This window comes from Bombina bombina, chromosome 4, assembly GCF_027579735.1.
Source record: "Bombina bombina isolate aBomBom1 chromosome 4, aBomBom1.pri, whole genome shotgun sequence".
Taxonomy (NCBI): Eukaryota; Metazoa; Chordata; class Amphibia; order Anura; family Bombinatoridae; genus Bombina; species Bombina bombina.
In genome coordinates this window covers 605,882,468-605,902,168 of record NC_069502.1, presented here as the reverse complement: position 1 = coordinate 605,902,168, position 19,701 = coordinate 605,882,468, and positions in this window count along the sequence as shown.

The window sequence follows — 19,701 nt, the reverse complement described above, 5'->3', positions numbered from 1 at the left end:
TTTTGTGGGGGCACATTAAATAACAGAGGCTTTGCGTTTCAGTTAACGGTAGACCTTTTAACGTTTTTATTTAGTTTCAGGTCCTACTGTGTGGCCATTAGGAGAGCGCGAGTTTTAATGAGGGCGCCATTCCTATAACTGTCTTAAGAGCTACACCGCTCTTTTGCTAACTCAATTTTAATAAAGGTTCTGTTCCCTGCTAAAATTTTGGAGGTTCTGCTGTGACAGAGACCGCTGTGTCTCTTGGGGTATGCCGTTTATTTTGGTATTAAGGGTTCTAAGGAGAAAGGAGTACTAAAATTCTCGGCTTGCGTTGATGGTCCTGCATTCTTCTTTTAACAGAGTGGGGTAGCGGCGCCATCTTTAGCTGATTGAGCGCTCATGTTAGGAGTGTGATCCATTCCGTTTTTAGATGCAGGGTATTGCTAGAATGGGAGCGCAGTTTCTTGCTACTTAGTCATTTCCTAGCAAGTTTTATAGGTTTTTCTTAGCCCCTTATGTAGGTAGTATGTAATCAAAAGATCAGAAAGGAATATACTACCCTGTTTCCTTTGTCAAATGGGGGAGCAGTTTTTTGCTAGCATTTTGCTGTTAGCATATTGGTTCTGAATGGTAGTGTTAGGGGTAATATGAACCTGATGGCAGCCATCTTGTTCTTCGCAGCCATCTTGTTCCTCGCAGCCATTTTGTAATGAATAGACTTTATTATACTGGGGTATTATGCAGTGAGAATTATATGCATGTTATGAGTTTCTTTAGCTATTCGGCCTTGCCAATGTACCCTGGCCTAATGCCTAGAAGTAAGATAGAATAAGATAATGTAAACAAGAGGCTTTAGACACTCGGTTGTCTCTGCAGATGGTAGTTTGTTATGACTCTGTAAATATTGTTATGAGAAACTCATGTTCCAGTTTTTCCTTGTAAATTGCTCTGTATAATTGTGTAAGATGACGCGGTCCTAACGTGTCATCCCCTTAACCCTGTATGTTACTATAAGAAAGGCTTGCACTGTGCAATAAACAGAATTGGCTTTCGATCATAATGCTGCGTGGTCTGAGTCATTCTAAGGGGCCCTTATCAGATAATCTACATATGCCTCAGGTGGTACACTAGGCCCCAGGCTTTGGCCTGCGCTGACACCCCCCCGTGGGATTATACACCTTACAGTTCTTGGTGGCAGTTTGTGGGATTCGCAGTGTGTAAGTATGAGTGCTTTTACCATGCTTTCCTTCTGTGAATCTGAACCTAAATTTAGTTGTTTGTGTTTTTTTAAAAAAAAAAAAAAAAAAAAAAAAGGTGTAATATATGATATAAGGGTTAAAGGGGTTCCTGTGGTTGAAGCACAGGTTTGCGGAGGTATTAGTCCTGCCGGCAGTTGTGATACCCCTCCAGACAGGTAATCAGTCCTGTGCTGGGACACGACAGGTATTGTGAGTCCTGTCGGTGATAAGCGCGCAAGTAATATATGTATGCCAGTTGACGGGGAGCTTTTAAGATAAGCTACTCCGGGCGAACGTGGCAGTAGAGTGAGTGAGTCTCACGTGTGTTGAAGTTTCCCATATTCATTCCCATAATAGAGTTTTTCTATCCACCTGAAGCTCATGTTGATATCTGATGCTTGCTTTGCTTTGGTTATTTGTGTGGTGCTGCTATATAAAATGATGCTGTGCGTAGAAAATATTAAGTGGCTGTGCATGTTATTATTGTGGCTATTATTGTGTTGAGAATTGGGAACTGCTTATTGATAAGAATGCACAGAGAAAATTACATGTATAAGGTAAAAGAAAAGAAGAGTTAATAGTTTCTGCAAAAGACAGAAATATTTTTTTAAAACACTGTCAGTAAGTACTGCTGTTTGATAAATAGAGAAATCTCTGTGTTAAAGAATGTAGCAGGCAAAGAAGGGGGGCCACCACTGAGCGCGCACATAGCTCAGAAGAAAAAAAAAAAAAAAAAAAAAAAAAAGAGAGAAAAGAAATCCTGTCTCCGTTTGTAAGATTTTTTTTGTTTGCTTGCAGTAACAAAAATGAAATTTTGTATATTGAGATGCATAATGTGTGATGGTCTGTCGGTTCTCACTGTGGTATGAGTGTAACAGATTTGCTTTAAACCAAAAAACAGAATGTATTATTTGAAAATGATTATCCCACTCCAGGCAAAAAATGGCCATTTTGCGTGGAATCGGAAAGAAAAAAAAAAAATGCATTGTGGACATGGTGAAAAGTTAATCTAGTGTTTTTTTTATATATATATATATATATATATATATATATATATGTATGTTGTACGCTATGAAATAGATGCTTTTCTGAGAAAGGAAAAAAGGGAGTGAATCTCTGGTATGCGAGATGAAATGAACTTGTGTGTCTGTATCGTAATAATGTTTCCTTCTGTTTCTCTGCTGGGAAATCAGACGTTTTTAGAAGATATTTGGTAATGTTATTTTATGTAACTGTATTTCAAAGTCACCAGCATGTTTTAAGTATGTGGTATTCATATGCAGTTTTAGTTTTAAGTGATAATTGTTGTTCGGCATGTAAAGATATGATATTGTTTTTGCAAGTGAAGTAACGGCTTTGAAAGTGGCTTTGAAAGTGCGATGGTGTGTGTGATTTTTTGTCACGCTCTGGTAAATATGAAACTGTTTCTGGTATGATTAATGGGTTAACGTAGGTTGTATTTGTAAGGTCTGTGCACAGAGTTGGTGCACCCAATGACATATAGTTATAAGCTGTAATTGAAAGTTTTTCTAAAAGGGCGTCCGTTTTTGTTGCAAGTAAATTAATCTGCAGGTCATGCTACAGTACAGAGGTGAAATTGGTGTGGTAAATCATACAAGCAGCCTAAATTATGGTTAGGATATACATATGTAATTTGCGTGATGAATGGTTAGTCCTTAAAGGGACAGTTCACTGTAACAAGGTGTTGCTATTAATGTATTGTCCATGACTTGTTATACAAGCGGCATATTATCTTATATTTGTCTGGAAAATCAGAGCTCAGTGCGTAGATGGAGCAATAGAAAATTGTCATTTTATTATTTAAAGAACCAGTGCAATAACCCTGTATTAGTAGTTTGCTAAATATATTTTTAGAGACCTTTCTTTGTATATATTTATTTTAAATTTGCTGTTCAGATAGCAGATATTTTTTTGCAGCATAACTTAATTCTCTCTGTAATGCAAACTGAAGTGATAAGTTGTCTACAATTTTAGTGTAGGGATCCGTGAGACTAGCGGACAGAAAAAAAAAAAAAATCGAGAAAAAAACAGAGGAGTGAAAATATTTAAAGGGATACAGGAAAACTGGTATAACATCTGAGAATTTAAGGGAATATTTCCATAAAAGACGATGAGGTTTACTGTAAGCCTAACACTAGTATATTTCACTGTGTTAGCAGTTTCAATTAAAGATTATTTTTGCGTTTGGTTAAAATGTCCCTTTAATTAGCCTGCACCCCACTGTGAGTGCGTTCTTATGCTGCTTATGCTTGTTTAGGCTATTTAATGAACGTCAGTATACATTTTTTTATTATAAGGATCATTGGGAATAATTTAAAGGGGAAATTGTATTAGTATTCTTTTGTAGAAAGCTTATTTTTGTGTTATATGCAATTGATTATATTTGGCTGGAGAGCTGCAGAATGGTGAATATTAAATTATATACAACGTTAAATCCAATAATTTTGTTGTGGTTAAACTAATTAGCATTTATCAAGTTTTAGTGTGAATTTTATATTTTTAAGCAGTAAACAGTGTTTCTCCTTTAAGTAGAAATGAAACTTTGAGCTTGCCTCACTATCCTTGAGAAAGACTGATAACACTGTGCATGTTTTGGTTTTCTTTAAAAAAACAAGAAAAGAAGTTTCTCTCTTGTGTTTGGCTTTGTTACAGAGAGAACAATTTGCACTGTACATTTAAAGCGGCAGTACTGGTGTTCTATGTTATAAAAAATGATAACTATAAATTGCTCACTACAAAGAAACAAGTATTTATATTATATTCTGTCATAGAATATAGCTTAAAAAATGATAATTTTATTTCTGTGGCTGTCAAACTGTATCTCACAGATATAACTCTTTGTTATTTAAAATAACCCCCACTGCGTTCAATAAATAAATGAGATATTATTTAATGAAGTGATTTCAGTGACACTTTAAAATATATAGTTATTTGGTTATTAACTAGTCTACCACTATTATTGCAATGACTTTGATTGCTGCTTAACAGTTAAGCCGTGGTCTATAAGGTGTCTAGAAATAAACACCCCTAAAACAAATGATGCACAGTTTATCTGATTCTACTGCATTTATATAACTAGCTAATTTATCTGTTCACAGTTTTGGTTTTATTTATATGGCTTACGTGTATTCTGTCTCTTGGTGTTGTAATGAGATTTATACAGCCTGTGATAAGAGGCAGTCCTCAAAGGTTTAAAAATTAGCATATAAGCCTACCTATGTTTGGTTTAATCTAGGAAGGTTGGTTAAAATTAAAAGTCCTATCTGAATAATGAATTTTCATTTATCCTAGAATGTCCCTTTAACAGTGGCTACTGTGGTTATCTGATCTTTCCCAAATAAGCGCAATTTTATTTGTGCAATCTGCAACTTAAGTTTCTTGGGCATCTGCTGTGATTGCTTTCTTTGTGTGATATTAAAGTTTTGTACATAGTGGATGTTTTTAATTGTTTGTCATGTTCTGAGTGTGTTGCATTTCAGCGAATGTCAGAATATGTGTTGCATTCTAAGTTAATTGTGGTTGTTTGAAATTTGTGTCAGCAGCTAATGTTTCGTTTTGTGTAAGACAAGAACGATTGGTTTTCATTGTTTGTTATGTTTTTCTCTTTTGTGGACAGCATATTGAATTGTGAAGTGTATTTCATTTTGCTTGCTATTGAGAATTGTCTCTGCATGAGTGGAGTGCATGATTTATCGTTTAGTTTCTTGTTATCTTGTGTTTGCGTGTCACATGAGATGTTTTAACGCAAACATGGGGGAAGTATTGATGAGTATTGATGAATATCTTTATGTAATGGAGGTGATTATTTTTAGGAGGTGAACCTAAAACGTTTTGAATCTCCTCGTACAATGTTATTGTGTTAATTTCAGATGCCTAAAATGTTTTATTTTTCTATGTGGTTCTTAACACTATATTTGTATTTGCAGGATGAGAGTATGCTGTCTTCAGAGATTGAAACACACTAACTGAATTATTTTTGAGTTTCCATATTTAGGTAAAATCTGTACAGGCAAAATTCCATAAGTGCACTCTTCAAAAGATTAAAGATTGAAAGCAAGTAAACCTTTAAAGAAAGAAAAGATAAAGATGAAAGACCTTTTGTCAAGCTTGTTTTAACCACCATACTGCAGTAAAAAAAGTTACTGAACTATCTTTGGATCCATTCTTTGCTTTGCATGCTGGTACCAGCCCCAGAACTGGACTCTGGGTAATCCATGACTGTTTCCTCTGATGTGTGTCTTCAGGACATAAAGACTATCCTTCTCTGGACTGTGCCTTACCGCTCGATATGGAAGTCCTGTTATGCTGTTACAGGATCAACCAATTAAATTAGGGGAGTATTGTTTTAACTCAAATTCCTTATATTGCTTGTTTTGTATTTTCTTGTATTTGTTTTATTTTTATTGATCATATTTGGTCTAAGAAATCATATGCTTCATTGGTATTAGTGCACATTGTAGTTTATGTGCTTAACATAGTAACTTTTTAGATAAAGGTAACTGTGAACTTTGCAGTATTGTACCCTATTGAATGGCCCACTGAGTATAAGAAAATATGTTCAAGGAAAATGCTGCAACATAGCATAATATTTTAGACCCTTCACCCTTTAGAACATAAGGAGGACACGTCTAAGCTAGAAGTTTATAGTAAATATACAGAGAAATGTTTGTTTAGGGAATAGCATAATTATGGGTTATGAAAGCAAATGTATTTTTCCCTTTTATTAATTAGTATGGTATCTGCAAAGTGAATTTGGTCATTCCTGATGTTTGTCAAAGAGAGTAATTCTTACCATAAAGATGTGTTTACCTTTAAAAGAGCTTGTAGTTTTAAATGATGTTCTGTTTGTATGCTTTCCTCATACAGGAGTGTGAGAGAATTTAGGTTGGAGAATTATAAACATTATAGATAGCAGCCATCCAGAATAAAGCAACACAAGGTTCTTTTATTTTTAGAAGTTCAAAGTGATATTGTAAAGAAATTCATTTATTTTCATTGACTGTTTTTCTTTTTTTCCATTCTTACTACAGGGCAGGCCTTAGCATAAGTTTTGGTATAACCATTCAGGGCCTTGAGGAAGTCTGACAGGTTTTCACTTGCGTAGTATTCATGAAGTATCATTTAAAAGTATATAGGGAAGTTGTAAATTATTCTCTGAGAAATGTCAATGTATTTAGTTTGTATTATATATCAACAATGTTTTGTTTGATTTTAAATGACATAGGATGAAAGTGACGTTTTATTTGGACATAATTGTGATTGTATTGCGGTATGTACTCATCCTGTACTGTTTCTGTTTGCTTCCTAGACTCCCTTTGACTTGAGTGTCTGCTTGCCATGGGTATCCACTGGTTGCCTTGTCTACCCCATGAACAAACCATCAGATTTCCAGTATCTCCCTGCGGAAGAACACTGGATAAGCACCCCTACTGCAAATGAACTGTTGGAGAACTGTATTATAGCAAAGTGTCAAGGTGCAGCGCTCTCAAATGGACAAAGACTGTTCTTAAAGTATTCAGAGGCCACCTAGAGACAGTTGTGCTGTTGCTATGTCATGCTTTACTGTGGAAAAGGAACTGTTGGACATATTGGGGGGTGCTAGCAATGCAGGTGGAGAGATAGAAGATGCAGCGTTGTTTGGGGGTAGATGGGGGCTGGTTGGGTCTCTGTGCTGGTAGACCGGTAGTTTTGGGAAGGCTGGAAGATAGATGGAAGGTATTGGAGGGACTGTACCTATATGCAGTGACAATTAGCCTATAAAAGTATATCACGACATGCAAATATTTTTCTCTTTAGTATTCTTATAGAGTTCTGTTACCATAATATAAGGATTTACTAATTTTCTATGCCTGTCTATTTTTATGTTATTCTGTTAGAATAAAAGGATGGTATGTTAAGGGTAATATGAACCTGATGGCAGCCATCTTGTTCTTCGCAGCCATCTTGTTCCTCGCAGCCATTTTGTAATGAATAGACTTTATTATACTGGGGTATTATGCAGTGAGAATTATATGCATGTTATGAGTTTCTTTAGCTATTCGGCCTTGCCAATGTACCCTGGCCTAATGCCTAGAAGTAAGATAGAATAAGATAATGTAAACAAGAGGCTTTAGACACTCGGTTGTCTCTGCAGATGGTAGTTTGTTATGACTCTGTAAATATTGTTATGAGAAACTCATGTTCCAGTTTTTCCTTGTAAATTGCTCTGTATAATTGTGTAAGATGACGCGGTCCTAACGTGTCATCCCCTTAACCCTGTATGTTACTATAAGAAAGGCTTGCACTGTGCAATAAACAGAATTGGCTTTCGATCATAATGCTGCGTGGTCTGAGTCATTCTAAGGGGCCCTTATCAGATAATCTACATATGCCTCAGGTGGTACACTAGGCCCCAGGCTTTGGCCTGCGCTGACACCCCCCCCGGTGGGATTATACACCTTACAGGTAGCTTGCGCTGGGCAGCAATTGCTCATAGATTGAATCTTTGGATGCCTGTAGATATTCAGTCCCATTCACCATGTAAACTTCTTTTAAAGGGACAGTAGTTATTTATTTTTTTCTTTTGAGAGAATACAATTTTATAATGCTTTGGGGAAGAAATTCTGCATGTTAATGTAAAGTTTCTGTTTCATTTTTATAGGACTACTTCCCTGTATGTCAATTTTATATGATAAAATTTAAGAACAATAACTAGATTGCTAGAGTATATAAATAATTTTGCAGGAGAAAAGCCACGGCGTGCGGCTGCACTAATCCTGAACCGGAACACACAAGGAGGCTAAAGGTCATCCAATAGAAAGCCGGCTATACCGGAGTGCCGTTGCCAGGGAGATCAGCCCCAAACACAAATGCCAAAGAGAGAAAGATAGGCAGGCACTACTCAGGGTGTAAAGTAAAAGAAAAAAGATCTTTATTAGCATCCAATAAAAAATATAGGAAGCAATAAGCACCAGAGAAAGTGCAGACAAACAGACAGTCAATGAGGGCCAAAGGCCTGACGCGTTTCGCTCCCCCTAGTGGCGCTTAATCATAGGCTAAAGTGTAAGTGAACAGTTATACCTTTACTTTACACCCCGAGTAGTGCCTGCCTATCTTTTTCTCTTTGGCATTTGTGTTTGGGGCTGATCTCCCTGGCTACGGCACTCTAGTATAGTAGGCTTTCTATTGGATGACCTTTAGCCTCCTTGTGTGTTCTGGTTCAGGATTAGTGCAGCCGCACACCATGGCTTTTATCCTGCAAAATTATTTATATACTCTAGCAATCTAGTTATTGTTCTTACATTTTATCATATAAAATTGACATACAGGGAAGTAGTCCTACAAAAATGAAACAGAAACTTTACATTAACATGCAGAATTTCTTCCCCAAAGCATTATAAAATTGTATTCTATCAAAAGAAAAAAATAAATAACTACTGTCCCTTTAAAAGAAGTCTACATGGTGAATGGGACTGAATATCTACAGACATCCAAAGATTCAATCTATGAGCAATTGCTGCCCAGCGCAAGCTACCATTCAGAACCAATATGCTAACAGAAAAATGCTAGCAAAAAACTGCTCCCCATTTGACAAAGGAAACAGGGTAGTATATTCCTTTCTGATCTTTTGATTACATACTACCTACATAAGGGGCTAAGAAAAACCTATAAAACTTGCTAGGAAATGACTAAGTAGCAAGAAACTGCGCTCCCATTCTAGCAATACCCTGCATCTAAAAACGGAATGGATCACACTCCTAACATGAGCGCTCAATCAGCTAAAGATGGCGCCGCTACCCCACTCTGTTAAAAGAAGGATGCGGGACCATCAACGCAAGCCGAGAATTTTAGTACTCCATTCTCCTTAGAACCCTTAATACTCTATCAATCTCTCTCTGTATCCTTCTTGGAGAGAGAGTGATTTTCAATGCTCTGAGGGATTGGCCTCAGTTGTCATTTCCGAGTTGCCGGATTCTAGTGGAACATTTTCTTTTCTGTGGTTTTTATTAACCACCTGGGACAAACCTGGGTTCCTTGGCCGTTATAAGCGTAAATTGTTCGGGGGCGAACAATCACATACTTTCTTATCCACTATTCTCATTTCATGATACCAGGAACAGACTTGTTAAGTAGTCAGATTTCTCATCCCGGGGAGTGTGTGCTACACCTCAAATGGGGAGTGCTGGAGTTGGAGATGGCAGTACGCCTAGTTTCCGAGTTATGTTAATGGTCTGGAATTTAGCAGGTTGTAGTGCCTCTTATTCTCTAAGGATCTGGTATTCAGATCTAACAGAAATGTAATTTTTCCACCTTGGTGGTTTTTCCAGTGAAAGGACCTTTCTAGTTCAGGGTCCATTCTTTCTTTTTTCCATGGAGTTTTCTGCGTGGAGATTGAATAGTTAGTTCTGTCTGAGCATTGTTTTTCTAGGACTTAGTGGTCTAAGGGATAACTACCCTGCCTAGCAAGCTGAAGGCTTAGAGTTTGAATCCTGCTGTGGCAGCTTTCTTTCATTTGTGACCATGATTCAGGCTTGCAGCCTGTTTCTGATGTTTTTTTCATAAGGTATGTGTAAACTCTCAGGTGGAGGTAAATCCCAGTACTACTCTTAGAAATAGGGTTAGGATTCCTAGGGGTTTTGTTCTTTCTCCAGGATGGTCTGGATAAGGGTTTGCCTATCATGTTTACCTGGCAGGGGAATCTTAGCATGATTACTAATGTGGCTCTCCAAGGGCGAGGCTGGTTCATTGCTCCCTGAGGCTGGTTCATTGCTCCCTGAGCCCACTGACTTCTGTGATTTCCCCACATGCGCGGAACTCGGCTGCACAATTTATGATAGTGGGGTTCTGCGTGCACATTTTCCCATTAAAACTACACAAGCGTCTGGCGGATGTGCCAGAGGTGCTACCTTTTTTGTCAGGCCGTAGACAGACTCAGGCCTGTGTTTAGATTGACGTGTCCACCTTGGAGTCTTGGCTTTGTTCTTAGAGTTTTGCTTCAGGCTCCTTTTGATCCTATGCAATCCATAGATATTAAGTTTTTATCTCTGGAAGGTTTTGTTCTTTTTCTTCTGCTCGGAGGGTTCTGATCTCTCCACATTGCAGTGTGATTCTCCTTATCTCATATTTCATTCAGATAAGGCAGTTCTCCATACCTAGTTTGGTTTTCTTGATGTGGTTGGTAACGTAAAGATCAGAGAGCTTCGGCAACTTCTCTTTCTCTCTGGTGGAGAAGTATTATTCGTATGGCATATGAGACTGTCGGACTACAGTCTCCTGTGAGATTCACAGCTCATTCCGTTAGGGCTGTTTCTTTTTCTTGGGCCTTCAAGAATGAGGCCTCTGTGGAACAGATTACAAGACTGTGATTTGGTCTTCCTTGTTCACTTTTTCTAAATTCTGTTATTTTGATATTGCCTCAGTTGAGGTTTCCTTTGGGAGAAAGTATTTTCAAATGGTGGTGCTTCTGTTTAGGTTACCTGTCTTGTCCTTCCCTAATCATCTGTGTCCTCTAGCTTGGTTATTGATTCCCAACAGTAATTTATGATCCCGAGGACTCACCGTGTCATAAGAAAGAAAACAAAATGTATGCTTACCTGATAAAAAAAATTATTTCTTGACATGGTGAGTCCACGGCCCGCCCTTATTTTCTGACAGTTTTTTTTATATAAACCTCAAGCACCTCTGCACCTTGTATTATTTCCTTTCTCTCCTTTTCCTTCGGTCGAATGACTGGGGGTTGTGAGAAGGGAAGTGATACTTAGCAGCTTTGCTGTGGTACTCTTTGCCTCCCCCTGCTGGCCAGGAGTGATATTCACAACAGTAATTGATGATCCCGTGGACTCAACGTGTCAAGATATAAATACATTTATCAGGTAAGCATACATTTTGTTTTTGTTACATGAATAAGTGTGGGGTTTAAAAACATTATTCTGAGAAGAGGTCTGTAGGCTTCACACACTACTAAAGGAGTCCATGGCACAAAATGTTTTAAGATCCCCTGATATGAATGATCAGGTTATAAGTGGCTTATAAAAATGTTACACTCAGAAGACAAGAAGAAAAAATAATGAATATTTAAGTTTCCAATTTTTTTTTTTAAATTGAACAGTGTACCTGACTGTCCTGTTAAATACTGGACACCTGGCAAACATAACCATAAGTTGTGGAGTCGTTTAAAATGCTTGAATTTAAAATAAATTTTGTTCAATGTTAATTGTTATTATTGTATGACATTTAGGAATATTTTATATTAAAAGTTAAAATGGAAGAATGACTAACAGGACAATAGAAACAATGCCACATCCCATACAATATCATATAAAAAGAATGTTAAAGTCTTAAGCTAATGCAGACTATTAGATACAAGATTTAAAACTACTTTGTCATTTTTGAGAAAAGTACAATAAAACTTTTCTTCATATAGAAGCACGTCTTGGATAGTGTAATAACTGTACCATTATAGAGAAATATGCACATTGTACACAAGATTTTTCTTTGCATAAATGTTTTGTAGATGATCCATTTATATAGCCCATCTGGGAGTGTTTTTGTAAAAATGAATAATTTTGCTTATTTTTAATAACATTGTGCTGATTTTCGTACTCCTAACCAAGCCCCAAAGTTTTAGATGTATACTGAGATCTACAGATTCCTGTGGCTTCTGTTTGTATAATCTGTCTTTTCATATGCAGGGAAAGTGGGAGGGGGGAGTGTCCGCTGTTCCTGTTTTCCCAGACCCTTTCACTGGTTGTCCCAGCCTAACCTCATCAGCAGTGCTAAACTGTGAGCTTCTAAGTAAGTTTTTAAAAGGTTTAATACTGGATTTTTAGATCAGTATCTTCTTTATTGTAGTGTCTATTACATGCAGCAGTTATATGAAAATTGGTGTATATTGTAGTTAATTAAATAATTGCTGTTTAAATTGGTTTATATCTCAGGTTAATATTATTTATTCAACATATACTCAAATTATCTTGACAACATTTCCATGGTTTAACTTAGGAGACGTGTTAATGGAGGTGTGGCATTAAAGCTTGGGAAATCCCATAAGTAGGTCATTACAGTTTATCAAAGGTGCAACCATAATGTGATCTGTTCATGCACTATACATTCTGGAGCCATCTACTGACTGGTAAGTATCATAACCTCATAGTCTAGTTGTGCCTAAGGGGCAGAGAACTCTAAGAATTGTTTTCATGCAAATGAAACAGAACTGTTTAAACATGCTGACGATATTTTTTGCAATAAATTAAAGCTGCTTATTTTGATGTTGCAGCTAACAGGAAGTAAATCTGGGCATGTAGAACTGATTGCTCACTGGCTGCTAAGAAGATTTACAAAGCTTTACAAAGAATAAAAATGTTTTTTTTCTTCTTAGTATTGGAACGTGCATTTTACAAAAAATATAACACATTTTAAAATGCCCTATTTACAGCAAAAACATTTTTTTGAAAGATTTCAACTTTTCAGTTTTGGTGTTTTCTGATTTTAATCTACCTCAAAGTAATGATAATCCACGTTTTTAATGAACACAAGTAGCAGAGTAGAACCACAACATTGGCTACATCACCTGCAGATAGAGCCAGGAACAGTGCACATAGGGAGTGCATGGTTCACCTGTCTCCTAGGCAACAAGCATTATCTTATGCGCCACTAAGTGGGGAAATGGGACAGCAAATATTCAGAATTGTTTGTACCTAGTGACCAACAAATCAATTAACCTATATCTAGGGGCGGATTACAAGTGACAAAGATACATTCTATCTAAGATATGAGAGATGTGAACATGTCCTGAAGATATTATTCAAAGAAAAATGCATCAAGATTGCAGGCTGACACATTCTTCAGTAGTGAACCTGGTTCCCTGCAATCGCTACTTGCGATGCAGCATTGCTTTTATGATTTGGATAGAACATACAATGTTAAAAACCTTTCCGATGTAATTATTTTATCTAATTTGCTTTGTTCTCTTGGTATCCTTTGTTAAAAAGCTTACCTAGGTAGGCCCAGGAGCTAAGAACTAGCTGCTGATTAGTGGCTGCATATATTTGCCTTTTGTCATTGACTTACCAATGTGTCCAGCAAGCTCCCAGTAGTACACTGCTGCTCCCTCAATAGAGGATACCAAAAGAATGAAGCAAAAGTGATTATAGAGGTAAACTGGAAAACTGTTTACAAATATATACTCTCTATCTGAATCATGAAAGAGAATTTTTGGGCTTTATGTCCCTTGAACACTGCACAAGAGCTCTCTTGTGAAATGCCGCCCCCTGCTTTTGCGGCAATTGCACGAGAGCAGGGCACGTGAATCACTCCAAACAAACGTGTGTCTGGGTGCTTTATCTTGCCACTTCTGAGGTGGTTGAGAGGATAAACAAGCAGTTTCTGATCTTCATTTTGTAGTTGCAGGCTTGTCTGCACCACAAAGTCTCTAAAAGAAGCTCCCTCATTTGCCTTAGCGTTCATGAAATGATCTGCTGCTGCTCTTTGTTTACATGCTATACCCAATGTTCAGTGCAAAAACAACCAATGCCCAGACACCTCTCCTCTCTATTAAATACATACTGGCAATATTGTGCATGCACGTATGTTCTCGAGGCTATCAGGGAGTAACTTCTGACTGGATCTCTGAATCGCAGAAAAAAGTAAAAGGAAATTAGTTTAATTTGTTTTATCAAAATTAAAAATATATTTTTTAAAACACACAGTTTAATTTACTTATACAAACCTCTATTTTTATCATGACCCTTTAATCAACTAATCCCTAAAGAGATACTACATCTGAATATTTATATAATAACATGGTTATAAAAATGTGGACAATTCACTTGGAAAATACAATTACCCTAATTATAATCTAAACTAAAATGAATGGAATGAAGCCAGGGAATGGAAAAATATAATTTGACAAGATCAACTGGAAATGTTGCTATTGCACAGTAGTTAAATCTGTATTTAACTGATTTACACTTAATCAATGCCTACATTTCACTTGGGCAGAGTTGAAGGATTGGGTTTCTTTTATTATTGCTATAAGCTGTCTCCTCCCAAACCTGTTGCATCCAACTTCAGATCAGGACAGTGCACACCAATTTTCATATAACTGCATGTGACAGACACTACTATAAAGAAGAATATGCAAAGATACTGATCTAAAAATCCAGTATAAAATCTTTTTAAAAACGTACTTAGAAGCTCCCAGTTGAGCACTGTTGATGAGGTTAGGCTGGGACACCCAGTGAAAGGGGCTGGGAAAACAAGAAGAGTAGAAACTTCCCCCTCATCCAATTCCCTGCATATGAAAAGACAGATAACATAAACAGGAGCCAGCAATAGTCTGGAAATGCAAGTATACATCTGACACTGTAGGGCTTGGTTAGGAGTCTGAAAATCAGCACAATGTTATTAAAAAATAAGCACAACTTAGGGAGGGGGCGGAGCCAAGTTGTGCAGGAACATGGCTGCACTTTGCTAGAGCTCCATGGTTGTTGCAGCTCTAAGAACAAAATAACTGTTTCTGGAGGCTAGTATAATTGGCGCTAAGTACAACATCAAACGTTCAGACGACATCTTGGATTACGGAGCGACACACTGCAGAGGGTCTCCCGAGTCACAGACTTCTTACCTTTGAATGTGACACTACTGCTTCTTTTTAGGGGACACCCTCCTTATGGTCGGAGACTACCTCCAGGTCGGCGAACAACGGTGAGTGAGTGGCCGATGCCACACTTGATATACTTTTTGCACCAGCACACACACATGGCTCTAGAGGCGCACGAGTCAAAGAAGGAAACAAAACAGACACATATCACTTATAAGCCACTGTGAACACTGGACTATATAATATATTAGCTTTCCAGCTCATCCTGGCAATAAATACATTGAGGACTTAGTATTACTCAAAGATAAGCCCTTCGAGCTGAAGATTGGGGTATTTTTTAACTCAGGCTATTTATGGCCTTATAAGATTTGGATCAGCAGTATCCCTTGGCACTGCACCAATCCTAAGGGGAGATCTCACAGCTGGTGTTTAGTGGTTCTAACTACCAACGCACTTTATTTTTTCACAGGACATTCCCTCCTCTGAGACGCTATTTCACGCTGGAAAGTGCAGTTTCAAGACAGAGAGCCATACATTTATACCTAGTGCAAGTTATACATACATACATATCCTAAACTCCCCAAAAGTTTTTCAATACATCTAGAAGGTTCATTCCCTCACACTGGAGTTTACAGATATGTCTACCAAAAAAGGGCAGAAGAATGATAAACACAATAAGCCCTCCCAGACAACAACTCCATCAGTCTCTACTTTTTTTCAATCTTCGGAAAATCACCCAAGTGAGTTGTCACAATCTCCAGAATTATCTACATTAGGGTCACAGCTGAATATACAACCCACACAGCATAACCCTCTTCTTGCTCTTCAATCACAAATAGCGGATCTCCCATCTAAATCCTTAAAATCTTTTATCAAGGAAGAAATGAGAGACCTTAAAAAAGATCTTAATGACATGGGTTCAAGAATTGATTTTTTAGAGGAGGGCCAGGATGCACTAAACAACTTGGTGACCTTTAACACCCAACAATTGTCGATCCAAGATTCTATGCTACAATTTTTTCAGGAAAAGATTGAAGACCTTGATAATCGCGGGAGAAGAAGCAATCTTAGCATCAGGGCTTTCCCTGAGGAAGTTACTCAAGATCAAATTAAATCTTATATAAAAGACCTCTTCCACTACCTATCTCCATGATCTCTCCCACTTCAGAGTGATGACATAGAGAGGATACATAGAGCACTCCGACCTCCCCCCAAGCTACCAGCTCCCCCAAGGAACGTCATCTTAAGATTTTTGAAGTTCACCACCAAGGAAGAACTCTGGCAAGCCGCTAGAGCAAGACAAACCATCTTCTTTAAAGAACATAATATTCAAATTTTCCAGGATCTCAGCACTATTCAGAGATGCAAAGAAATCAGATTTATTACCAAAGCTTTGCAAGACCATAACATCAGATACCGCTGTGGTTTCCCGTTCAGCTTAATAGTTTCACACAATGGGTCCCAAATTATTTACAAGAACTTTAATGATCTGGACAATCTTGCAAAAAATTAACATTCCTCTTGCATCTTTTCTACCCCATATTCATATTTTCTAATTCAACAAAAGAGCACCACTTGACAATATCCAATCCCCATTCCATTGTTAGTGCTACAATATTGTGTCTCATGTCATGCCTTCATTGATGTTTATATTTGCCATTTACTTGCCTTACAAATGTGCTTTTAAACATGGTTATGCCTGTACCTTACTGTTTAACTATGTCGGTAGACTCACTTAATATGAAAATTCTTTCACACAATGTCAAGGGGTTCAATATTCCAGAAGCGATCTATTGCTTTAAGAGATTACAAGTGATTTAAGTGCCACATAGTAATGCTTCAGGAGACCCATTTCAGAAGAGGCAGAGAACCCTATTTATCCTTTAAGAAATTTGGCCCTGCATATTTTGCTTCTAATTCCACCAAACATAATGGAGTCTGTATATTAATCCATAAGTCTCTCCCCCTTAAGATTAACTCGGTCTCCAAACACAAGGAGGGGAGATATCTGATTATTTCAGGGACCCTATATAATAAAATGATTACGCTAACTAATATATATATATGCCCCAAACACTGACCCTTCCCGATTTTTTCAACGCACATGTAATAAAATATTGGAGACCTCCTGCGGTAGCTTGATATTAGAAGGGGATTTTAACGCAGCATTAAACCCACAATTAGACTGCTCCTCAGGAACTTCTTCAGTTCCCCTTAGCACACTAAATATAATAAAATCTAATCTGACAAACCTAACAGTACACGACGCCTGGAGACTACACCACCCGTCCACCAAGGACTACACATTTTTCTCATATCCCCATCGCATTTACTCTAGAATTGATTATCTTATGGTTGACGTCACAAGTTTAGCATACATTCACCACACAGACATTTCCCCCTCACATGGTCAGACCACGCTGATTAGTTGCATCCTCAAATGGCCTTCAACTCACACTCAGGAAAGAATTTGGAAACTAGACAAATTATTATTAAAAGACCATCTGATTTACATACAAATAACCAATTCCATAGATGAATACTTTAAAACAAATAATACACCAGACATGAGCCCTCAACATATCTGGAATGCACATAAATGCGTTATCAGAGGTGAGCTGATAGCACTGAAGGCGGCTAAAAATAAACAGCAGCAATCATATTTATCAGCATTATTAGCTGATCTTAACAAACTCCAAGATATTCATAAATCATTTCCTGATAACCGTTCTCTTCTTGAAAGCTTGGAACATAAAAGGCAACAACTCAATCTCTATTTAGGCTTGGAGGCAAAACGTAAAGCATTATTACTCAGGAAAACCTTCTACGAAGGAGCCAACAAACAAGGTAGGCTTCTAGCTAGCCAACTAAAGAGAAAAACACATAGCCGTTATTATTATTATCGGTTATTTGTAGAGCGCCAACAGATTCCGCAGCGCTAACATTCTACATATCAAAGACAGCTCTGGGAATAGCTGGTATTCGTCCAGGGATATCTCTGATAAATTTAGACAATACTACGAATCATTTTACTTAAAGGGATACTAAACCCACATTTTTTTTCTTTCGTGATTCAGATAGAGCATGCGATTTTAAGAAACTTTCTAATTTACTCCTATTATCAATTTTTCTTCGTTCTCTTGCTATCTTTATTTGAAAAAGAAAGTCCAGAACCCTGGACAGCTCTTGTTTATTGGTGGTTGAATTTATCCACCAATCAGCAAGAACAACCCAGGTTGTTCATAAAAAATGGTCCGGCATCTAAACTAACATTCTTGCTTTTCAAATAAAAATACCAAGAGAATGAAGAACATTTGATAATAGGAGTAAATTAGAAAGTTGCTTAAAATTGCATGCTCTATCTGAATCACAAAAGAAAAAAATTGGGTTCAGTGTCCCTTTAAGCACACCATCCCCACTCCAAGTAATCTTGAAATAGAAAATTATCTACCACACTTACACTTGCCTAGTTTATCTAACAAACAAAAAGACAACTTAGATGCCCCCTTTTCCATGGATGAACTCCAAACAGTGATCAAATCTCTAAAGTCAGGAAAATCTTCTGGGCTAGATGGATTGGGAAATACTTATTACTCATCCTTCAAAGATATTCTTACCCCTCATCTTTTGACTTATTTCATAGTATTGAGGATGACATAAAATTTCAACCACTAGCTCCACAAGCTACCATAACTTTAATACCTAAACCGAAAAAACCCACTACCCAACTCACCAATTACCGCCCAATATCACTCTTGAATTCAGGTGTCAAAATGTATGCGAAAGTCCTGGCGAACAGGATGAATTTAGTTTTACCACATATTATCCACCAGGACCAGTCCGGCTTTGTTCCCAACCATGAAGCCAAAGACAACACGGTACGCAATCCCCTTTTAATGCGGCATGCCAAATCTAAACATATTCCCTCAATTTGGTTGTCCACTGACACGGAGAAGGCCTTCGACCAAGTCAGATGGCCTTTCCTGCAAGCAACTTTACAAAACTTTGGGATGGGTGACAAAACACTGCAGAAAATGTTTGCATTATACAATCTCCCTAGCGCCAGGATCTCTCTTAATGGTACCTTGTCTCAACTGTTTCCTGTAACAAATGGAACTAGACAGGGTTGCCCACTGTCCCCGTTAATATTCATTTGCCTTATAGAGACCCTGGCGACAAAGATAAGAAATAACAAAAAAATTACAGGTATTCACCTTCAGGGTGAGGAATACAAACTGTCCATGTTTGCAGATGACATCATTTTCTCCTTTACAGAGACGGTTAGATCTGTTCCCCCTCTATTACAAGAGCTTGATTGTCATGTCCTCCTTTTGGTTTGTTGCTAATATGTTACAGGACTATACCTTTAAGAACACACCAGCCCACACACTACTTAAGGCTCCACCTCCCAGCACTCCTTGCTGGTTTATTGAAGTAGTTCTAAACACCAGTCTATGTTACTGTTTCCTCAGTATATTGTTTCAGTTTCTGCCGGAGTCTCAGTCTTATGGGGCATTACCTCCTATCTGTGTTCTATCATCAGAACTCAACTCTGCTCGGCACTCTTGACGTCATCAGCTATGGCCCATAGCACTCTCAGTCAGTCTCTGATCAACCGGCTACCAGGGGCACATCACAGATCTCGGTGTCTCACACAAACCACTCAAGAGTTCTTCCTAGGATCAGGATGTATAAAAAAAAAGTACTAACAACCAGTATCATATTACTTATATTTGCACTATTGTTTGTACTAGCTGCATCATTTCCTGGCATTGTTATATGAAACTGTTCCTTAATTCCTTATTGCCTGACACAGTAAAATCTTACTGCATTCATTCAGCATACTAATATACTTGTATGTTTAACTGCCTAATGACGATC